At 34.7% G+C, this 9,674-nt stretch overlaps 1 pseudogene; it reads left to right on the plus strand.

Moving 5' to 3' along the window:
- The first annotated feature begins 3,282 nt into the window (after nt 1-3,282).
- On the plus strand, nt 3,283-9,575 carry LOC120124120 (annotated as a pseudogene).
- Nucleotides 9,576-9,674: the final 99 nt, after the last annotated feature.

Raw genomic sequence — 9,674 nt, forward strand, 5'->3', positions numbered from 1 at the left:
TGAAAATTAAATTGATAATTTAAATTGACTCGAATAACTCGAAATTAAAAAAAATCGACTTTTTGAGTCAAGTGAAGCTGACCCATAGTGCAAAGTATTTGAAGGATTGTCGTGCATATTCGATTATGTTTGAAAATATAAAATAATGATAATTCTCTAATCAATTCGTGAGATAAAAAACATTCATATGAAATAATGATTGAATATTTATTTATATTTTAATATATTTAATTGTCCTTTTGCATGATTTATTAGGCCTAAGAATTTATATGAATCATCGTGAGTTGATTTAGGTTGAAATTTTTATTAATTCGAATTGATAAAAAAATATATCATTCATTCGAAATTTGGTACAATATAAATGTAAAAAGATATCGTCCAACTCAAATTTCAATTGTAAATTTTTTAAAAAATTACATTCGACTTAATTTGATTTGACTCAAATATAAAGAAATTTCATTTTAATGAGTAAAATATAAATGTAGTTGAAAAAAAATGAGTAAAATAGACATGTAAAGATATTTATTTATTATTTTGTTGAGTTCCTCGAATATTAAAAGTTACAAAATTATTATTCGACTATATGACACTATTTTATTGAATACTCTGACTATTGAAAGTTACAAAATATTCATTTGTCTATTCATATATTCTAAACTCGTTTTTTTTTTGTTAAAAAATCGATGCTCGTTCGAGTTTGACGTTAACATGTTGGTTAGGATATGATAAAATTATGTTTTAATTATCACTATAGATATTGTCGTTGTTTTCAAGTACTAGTTCGACTTTATAATGTTTTAAGCATTAACTCGATGATATAAGGTAAATGGATAATAGATCTACAAAGAACATCTCAAATAGTTTTAAGATAATATTTTATCATATCCTAGTCAATAGGCTGACCTTCAACTCAAAGGGCCGCTAAATTTTTAACAAAAAATGACGAGTTTATAACTTATGAATGATTGAGTGATCATTTTGTAACTTTTACTAGTTAGGGGACCAACAAAATAACACCCAATAATTCAAGGATAATTTTATATTTTCTAATAATCGAGGGACTCAACAAAGTGATGTTATACCCTATAATCGAGATACCATTTGTCTACATTATCCTTAAAATAATATAATAGAAAAAGACTGATTATAACAATTACTTTAAATTTAGAGATAAAAGTATATTATTATCTTAAATAAAAAACTTTTATTTTAAGATTAAATTTTAATGTATTTAATTTTAGAAAATTAAATTAAAATTCATCGAATTTCAATTAAATTGTCATCTCCCTAATTTTTAAAATGTATGATTTTATTATCAAGAAATCATACAACGAAAATTAATAAATGCCTCGTTAACAATACAGATTCAAAAATATTTTTTAGGGATGCATGTATCTGAAAAATTGAGGGAGAGAAGACTACGGTGGTTTGGGCATGTCCTTAGGTGACAACTGTCGGATGCAGTCAGGAGGGTATAATCGATTACAGTCGACGGTGTCAGAAGGAGAGGACGACCTAGGCGGAAGTGAGTAGACTGCTTGAGATATGATTTGAAGGATTTAACTCTTACCGAGGACATGATCTCTGACAGGAACGTATGGAGACTTAAGACTAAAGTAGTCGAGTAGTGTGGGCCACAACCACAGGTATAACATCTATGTCTTCTTTTTTTTAATATATTTGTAGTAATTTTCATGACTTCTACTTTTTATACGGTAGTGTCATTGGAATTTATGAAGGCTTAGAACTAGGGTAGCGGAGTAGTGTTACCTTAGTTTAGGTTTTAATCACATTTGACTTTATACATTCTCGTAGCTTGGTATCGATGACTACTGTGTATTATTCTCTTCTTGTTTCCTATTTTTAAATTTAACCGAGACTTACGTTTTCTGTCTATATGCAGGGATTTATTGGTCAGGATTACATCTCATTATATATGCGTATATGAAGACTGCATATGAAGTATGTTTAACTATGTATTTATTTATTTATTTATACATGCATTGCATTTTATCTTTATTTTTAATTTTCTGACTGCCAGATGTCTTCCACGGAAGTTGCTCTCTACCTGGCGTTGGTGGCAGCCTACTACCCTACCTCACCCCATTGCATATGAGAATAGAGTTTTATTGTTGTTGTTGTATTTATATATTAACAACATAAAATTGCAAGGTGAACATCGTACGTAAAATAAGTAACTTATCAAATAAAAGAAATATTTTAAGGTGAACACGAAAAATTTTAAAAGAGATACTATCAATAAAATAAATAAACAATTAAATAAAATTTAAATTTAAATTTCTAGATAAATATGTGTTTCAAGCCGTACCTCCGTTACTGTTTTTTGAAAACCTCTGTAATATTAAATAGAGAAAATAGTACATGTACCAATCTGGACACAAACAACGAACAAGAAACAACAACAAAAACCCACTAGTTTTTCTATTTCTCACATTCTAGAAGCCTCCATTGTTCAGCGTTTAGAATATTAAAACAAAAGACTAGAGGGGAAAAATACATATTCAAATATAAGGTACCATGGTCAATACATTTTATATAGTCATTGAACATACGAGTATTTGATCAATCAATCTAGGGATGGGCATGGGCATGGGCATGGGTTGAGTTAGGTTGGGTCGGGTTTTGGGTTCAGCAGACCCAACTTGAGATCAATGAATCCTCTACTCAAAATTCGACTCGATCCGATCAAAATAAGATTTCACCTGACCCGACCCGATATATAATTTAAACACCTGACCCGAAATAATAACAAAAATTATTTTTACTCAATAAAAACAGTGACTTAATTGAAAAAATAATATATAGAGGATATTATTGTAATTATTCCTAAATATATAAGATAAAATTATAATTTTTTCGTGTAGGATCGAGTTGAATATTTTCACCATAAATCTAAACTCAATTCAAATTAAAAAAAAACCTGACCGATCGGATCAGGCCAGGTCAGAACCCGACGGATTCAGATCCCATTCCCATCATAAATCAATCCGTATTAAATATTTATATAAATTTTTTTTCAATGTATAATATTAAAAATCGTGTCTTAATATTTAAAAAAAAGCATTATCTTATACCGATAAGTTTTGAATAAATAATTTAATTAATTTGTACAAATTATTTTTAATTTAGTATTAGTTATTCTCAATTGTTGCCTGCGACCGCACGCCGACAAAGTTTCTCTCTCGTCTTTTGTAAAAATTGAAAACAGGAAATGAAAATTTTTGAAGAAACCAGAAATTCTCTCTATCTCTCCCTAAATTATCTCTTTAGAGAAATATATACGCAGTAAAGCTGCGTTTTATTTTATTATTTTTGGTTAGTTCTTAGCTGTGGCAACTAGCGAAGCTACTCTTCTTCTTTCAGGTATCTATAAAATATTTATATATTTAATCCAGTTTATTGATCTGTTGCTTTACATAAACATAATACTGTAGGCGTTGGGTTGGAATTCATTGATTAGAAAGCATCTACACGCAACAAGTTTGAAACAATTCCCTTTTCTCTTTGATTCCCGGTGAGTCCTTTCCTTTCCCTTTTATTCGGTCTACTTTTCTAGAGTTCCAAACATGTTCATTTTTAATCTATTTGTGCTGTTTTCTGGTGTTATAGTGCTTTGATTGTTCAGATCTGATGCTCTGGTTAGTTGGGTTCTTATTTATTTTTTTGTATATCAGCGATTTAGCAGCAAAATGATGGCCTAGTAAGGGGAAAAAATGAAGGTTTGTAGTTTAGAATTTAGATTGCTTCATTTTGCTTTGCAGTGTAGTGAATCTATTTTTTAGTAGATTTTTATTGAAATAATAATAATGTCGAATAAGCAAATTTGGAGTTAATTGGATTGGGAATTTTGTGTGTGTCAGTTTGTGATTAATGTTGATTTGGAGAAAATTCATGTTTACTGTCTTTTTTTTTGTTGATTTCTAGTTTTTCCTTTTGCTTATTTTCATATAGTAAGCGTTCGATGGCGAGTCGAGTGAAGGAAGATGAGAAGAACGAGCGAATAATTCGGGGTCTTCTCAAACAACCGGAGAACCGTAGATGCATTAACTGCAACAGTTTGGTATGGTTTTCTTGTTTATGTTTTGATCCCATGATTGTGGACTTGATAAGTGTGCTGTTGTATCATGGTATAGATTGACAGAATATAACTCTGGGAATTGTTCATCAAGTAAATGGTTCAGATTTAGTTATAGATATGCTTGCTGATATATGTAGACTTTGAATTGATTGTGTGTTTGCGACAGTGATATTGGTGAAATCAATAATGCTTGTGGTCCATTTTTTATGGTATATTATTGACACTTCTATATTTATATCCCTGCATTAATGGAAGAATAACCGTTATTTTTTTTGAAAAATAGAAAATAAGCTGGGCTGCTAAGATTATGTCTAGTGAGATAGGTTGTATGTGTTTGAGTACTTAGTCAATTTTTCACAAACAGAAAACCTGATTAAAGTTTTCATATTTTTGGAATCTTTACTATTAAACCTTTTGAGAAGTTCTATTTGTTCCATAAATATTTGTTTGAATATCCTCCTGAAATTTTGCTGTTGAAATATGTTTTTGCAGCATTTTCCTTATCCTAAACTGAATGTGATTTTTTCCCTGTATGCGTAAATTTTGGAATGCTTATACTTTCTTTGTCATAGTGTTGCTATTTGCTAATTGTCAACTGAACAGGGGCCTCAATATGTTTGCACAAGTTTCTGGACATTTGTTTGCACCACCTGCAGTGGAATACAGTAAGTGTTCAATTTGGTTGGCACGTTGAGTTTTCTTAACATATCGGCTGCTGATTAGCTTATATCTAAGAGACCGCCTTTGATGATAGTCAGATGTCAATTGATTTTCTAAACTGGCTACTGGTTTTAATTGTTTCCAGTCGGGAGTTCACACACAGAGTTAAATCAGTATCTATGGCTAAATTCACTTCTCAAGAGGTTGCTGCTCTTCAAGAAGGCGGAAATCAGGTAAAGATTAACCTTCTCTCTCCCTCTCTTGATAAAAAGGGAAAGATTTCTTTCATGTATATTGTTTTCTTTTCATTCTAATATTCAAAATTGTCATTTTGGCTTGTTCTTTCTTTTCCTTGCAGTGTGCAAAAGAAATCTATTTTAAAGAATGGGATCCGCAACGTAATTCTGTTCCTGACAGCAGGTTATCACTAAAAAATACAGTATTTTGTTTCTGTTGTCATTAGTTACCATGTTTCTGAGTTAAAATTTCTGTTGTCAGGAATGTTGAGAAGATTCGTGACTTCATTAAGCATGTCTATGAGGATAGAAGATTTAGTGGTGGGAGAAACTATGACAAGCCTCCAAGAGGAAAGATGGTTAGACACCCTCTTCCTATTTTTCATTGAATGTCAAAAGGTTCTTAAATTTGAGAATTGAGATATGATATGAAATGAAATTATATGTTAGGGTTCCTGCTTCTGTAGGAGGGAATTTTTATACAATCGGATCTTCAACAGAAGAGTGTTGTGTTACAATTTTTTTACTTTTCAATGTACAGGGTGACAAGGAAGACATATCTGAGAATAGGGCAGATGGATATAGGGGAGGGTCCAGAAGTCCACCATATGAAGGCTGTTTCAGTGAAAGGTCCAGTCCAGGAGGAAGAAATGATGACAGATATTCGAGATACGGTCACGATGAAAGGCGAAGTCCTGGATATGATCAAGAAAGTCGACAATAGTGATTACCGGAAAAGTCCCGCTCGTCATGAAGTTGTCAATGACTGGCGTCGAGAAGATAGATTTGGTAATGGGAGGAAACCTGAAGATCATAGAGTATCTGATGGAGATCTGAAGTTGGAAGGCAGGTCACCTGAGCGACCAAGCGATTTAGAGTCATCAAGTGCCCCAGTGGCTCGTCCTGTTAGAGAAATTTTGGGTGAAAATGTAATGCCTCTTCGTATAAATGAGCCTCCAAAAGCAAATGGCAGTAGAACTATTGATGGCCCTCAGACACAGGTAGTTTCTGCTTAGTACTTATACAAATAGTTCAATGTTATAGATGGTTTTATTTTGGTTTAATTGCAATGCTCGCAAACCTTCTAATTGTTCTTTGTGCTGTTCAGGCCCTTCAAAAAGATGAGCTTTTCATTCTCATCCCACTTAAAAACAATTTATGTCCAAGAGTTATGTACTTTTACTTTCGTTTCAAAAGCCTTTAGTTCTTGTGGTGCCATTAACCACAACTAACCATTGGGCACAGTTTCTGTTCGTTTTTTATTTATTTTTTCTCCTTTCTGCAAGTTTACTTGTAGTATCTCTCTCATACTCTTCGTTGGATTTGGTAGCTCTTATCCTGTTGGACTGCCATCTGATCTCTCTGATTTTTATTACTTTGACATTTTCATTGAGACCCCAATGTGGCACGTGTTTATAGCCTAGTCACTGACATTCCATGCCTCTAATAATGATAATTTCGAATATTCTGAGTTATGGTCAATTTGATCAAAAACACCATGGTTCTTTGTTGCACGATCACTTTATCATGTTAATCATGATAATTTATACCCAGAAACTAAATAAAGTTGTTTGTGGTTTGATTCTTTTAGAATTATCTCTCATTAATCGTGCTAATTTAATTTTGAATATTGGTATAACATGGTTGCCAATTATACCAAAATAAATGAAATTTTATTGCTGCCCATTTTCCCCTCTTTATTTTTTGCTCTACTTTTGTGATGATAAAGAGGACACAGACTTACTGTAGTATTACTTTTTCAGAGAATTGCATCTTATAGCAGCTTGAGATCTACCAGTGGGAATCCAGCAGATGTTAAGTTGGAGATGACTGGGAGCTTAATTGATTTTGATGCTGATCCTGAACCTCCAGTAGCTTCTGCAGCTACTCGGATTCTACAGCCAACTAGCTCTACTAATGATCAGAACTGGGCCTCTTTTGATTTTGCTTCTCAAACAAATGTTTCTCAGTCTCCTTCAAATGTGAACACCCTGGACTCTGTTCTTTCTCAATTGTCCGTTCCAGCATCTGCACCTGTGACCAATGTGAATGGAGCACCTCTTGGTGGTAACTCCAATATTGCATTCACAGGGCAGATCCAAACCTTACCCTTTGGTACTGCTGCTCCTGCAGCTGCACCAGTTAGTAACTTTTCAACGCTGCTTCCTACTGGTGCTTCGACAGCTGCCCCTAGATTAAATCCTCCAATGCCTATCGGCAGTGACAGTTCCCAGGTTGGTGTTTATAATGCCGGACAATGGCCTAATATGCAGCAGCAACAGACATCATTTTTCTCTGCAGCTGGTGGTCAATCTATCACCCAACAATTTATTCAACCTGTCGATGGAACTTCAGCCAATCAGGTGGGAAGTATTTTCTAGCTTCTTATATTGTGGCATATTATAGATAATCAACTCTTCGTTCACATAACTTCATGTTACACTTTTTTGCAGCCGCAGAATTTTGCTCCTTCCAAGAATTTGCTGGGGCCTTTGAGTGCATCAGTTGCACAAATGCCTCAAGCTGTTTCAAAGCCCACCCATGATGCCACTTCTACTGTTGCATCACAGCTACCTTCTACAGAAACAAAAGAAAGTGGAAGAAAGGAACTACCAGCGGTAATATCTTTTTCAGACAAAGGGGACTTTAGTTTTCTCTTGTGAGGATTTCTTATTGTGTTAGTTTCTCGAATTTTCCAGGATCTATTTACTTTAACCTATCCTTCGTATCCTGCTGCTGGACCAGGGTGGCAAACTGGCCCATCATATGGGATGGGGTTCCCAATGCAATATAATACTGGAGTGGTACTGCTATGTCTTAATTGCAATTTGGTTCCAAATTCATTTTTCTGAAGTGCATGCTTAGTTACTTGATGTATCACTTATAGTTCTACATTCATTTTGTTTTTGTTGCAGCCAATGTCTTCATTTCCACAGTCATCAAGATCAATGAACCCATTTGATCTTGGCAGCGAAGCACCTCCAGTTCAAACTCAAACAGTATGTTATTCGCATCTTTTGAACTATTTCATCACTTCTGGCCAATGACTGACTTGGTCGTTTTGGTATTAAAGATTGTGATGCTGGCAATGTTGTGTTTATTTCTTTATGCTAAGGTTGACTGTTTTGGTTGAAGCTGTGCGGAAACTTGGATGTTATAAATGCCTTAATTGTATCTTATATTTTGCGATCTTAATGATGAAAACTCCTTTGAGTGCAATTTTGGTTCTTAATTTCTGATGCATGATGATTTTATCTTATAGCCGCATCCCAACCTACTCTCTTTTTGAAATCCGAATGCAAAGCCATTTTGTCTTGAACTTATCCAGGACTTGTTCTATATGGGGTTTTACAGTCTTCATACATTTTTGTTTCTGGTGCAGTTCCCTTCAATGGCTTTCTTACAAGGTGCTTTACCCAATGTGCCACCTCCTTCTGGCCCAATGCCTACTTCTAGCCTCGGAACTCCATCATCAGCGTGGATGTCACCTCAATCTTTACCTTATGCATCAGGGATGCCATTGCCTTCACTCGCTTATACATCATCTGTGCCACAACGTAATGCTTTCTAATATCCCCTTCGTTTATCTTTGTTTTGTCCTTTTGATTTACCGAGTCCTTCAAAATCTTACAGGGCCTCACCTGGGAGCACAATTACCTAATAACTTGCCACCTTCCAGGTAATTCGTTCCTTATCCTTCTAGAGATCAACTTTTAATCATCAAGGGGATTGAGTGTCAGATGCTACAGTACATGGAATTTCATGGATGCTCAAACCGTCTTAATATGTATCATTTCGTTGTCGTCTTCTCTCTTCCTTTGCACGCGTTTCTGGATGCGCGTCCCACGTTGGTTTAACTGTTTCACTGTTCAAGGCAATGCAGTGTCTATTTCTTCTGTTTTATGTTGTGGCTTTGATCTGGTTACTGGCTGTGCCTCAAGTTGCTGAGCGCCATCTGGTAAAAATTGGTCATAATCCTAATCCATGAATTATTCTGTGCTTTGCAGCCATCAAATTGGCGGCATCGGCAAAGAAGCATCTTTTGGTTTTGTAAATACCGATCAACAGATGGCCAGCAGATTTCCAGCACCAGCTACCCCACAGCCTTTCCCTGCTGTTGGGGGCAACCCATTCGGGTGAACATAAAAGAACAAGAAAGGCATCCCGGACCCCGACGTCGGGTTAAGCATCGTCCCGCTGCCTGTTAAAATTGATGGGTGGAAAGTTTTGGTTTCCGTTCAAGTCATCCAAGCCGTTATAAAATTCTTTTAAAATTGTTCGTTTCCGGGTTCAAGGACGCGATGTTCATATTTGGCCATAGTTTGATGCTCATAACAGAGAAGAGAGCAAGAGAAACCGAGGAAATCCCATTGTTGTATGATATGATGTTTTATTTTAATTTCGGTCTACTGTTGTGTGTGCCCTACAGAATTTTATCATTTTTCTTCTCCCCCATTGTTGTATGATTTGCAGGCTCAAATTTTAACCTTTCAATGTAATATATATAATTGAATATCGATATTATTCTATTCAATAAAAATATTGATACTATTTTGCGGGGGGAAAGGAAACCCCGTATCGCATTCTCTGTTTCTTTTTATGGTTTTTATGGTCAAATTTTATTTTGAGTCCCCACACTATGCGTAAGTTTCGGATTTAGTCGCTGTTTTTGTTTGTGT

This window comes from Hibiscus syriacus, unplaced genomic scaffold, assembly GCF_006381635.1.
Source record: "Hibiscus syriacus cultivar Baekdansim isolate YM2019G1 unplaced genomic scaffold, ASM638163v2 tig00110415_pilon, whole genome shotgun sequence".
Lineage (NCBI taxonomy): Eukaryota > Viridiplantae > Streptophyta > Magnoliopsida > Malvales > Malvaceae > Hibiscus > Hibiscus syriacus.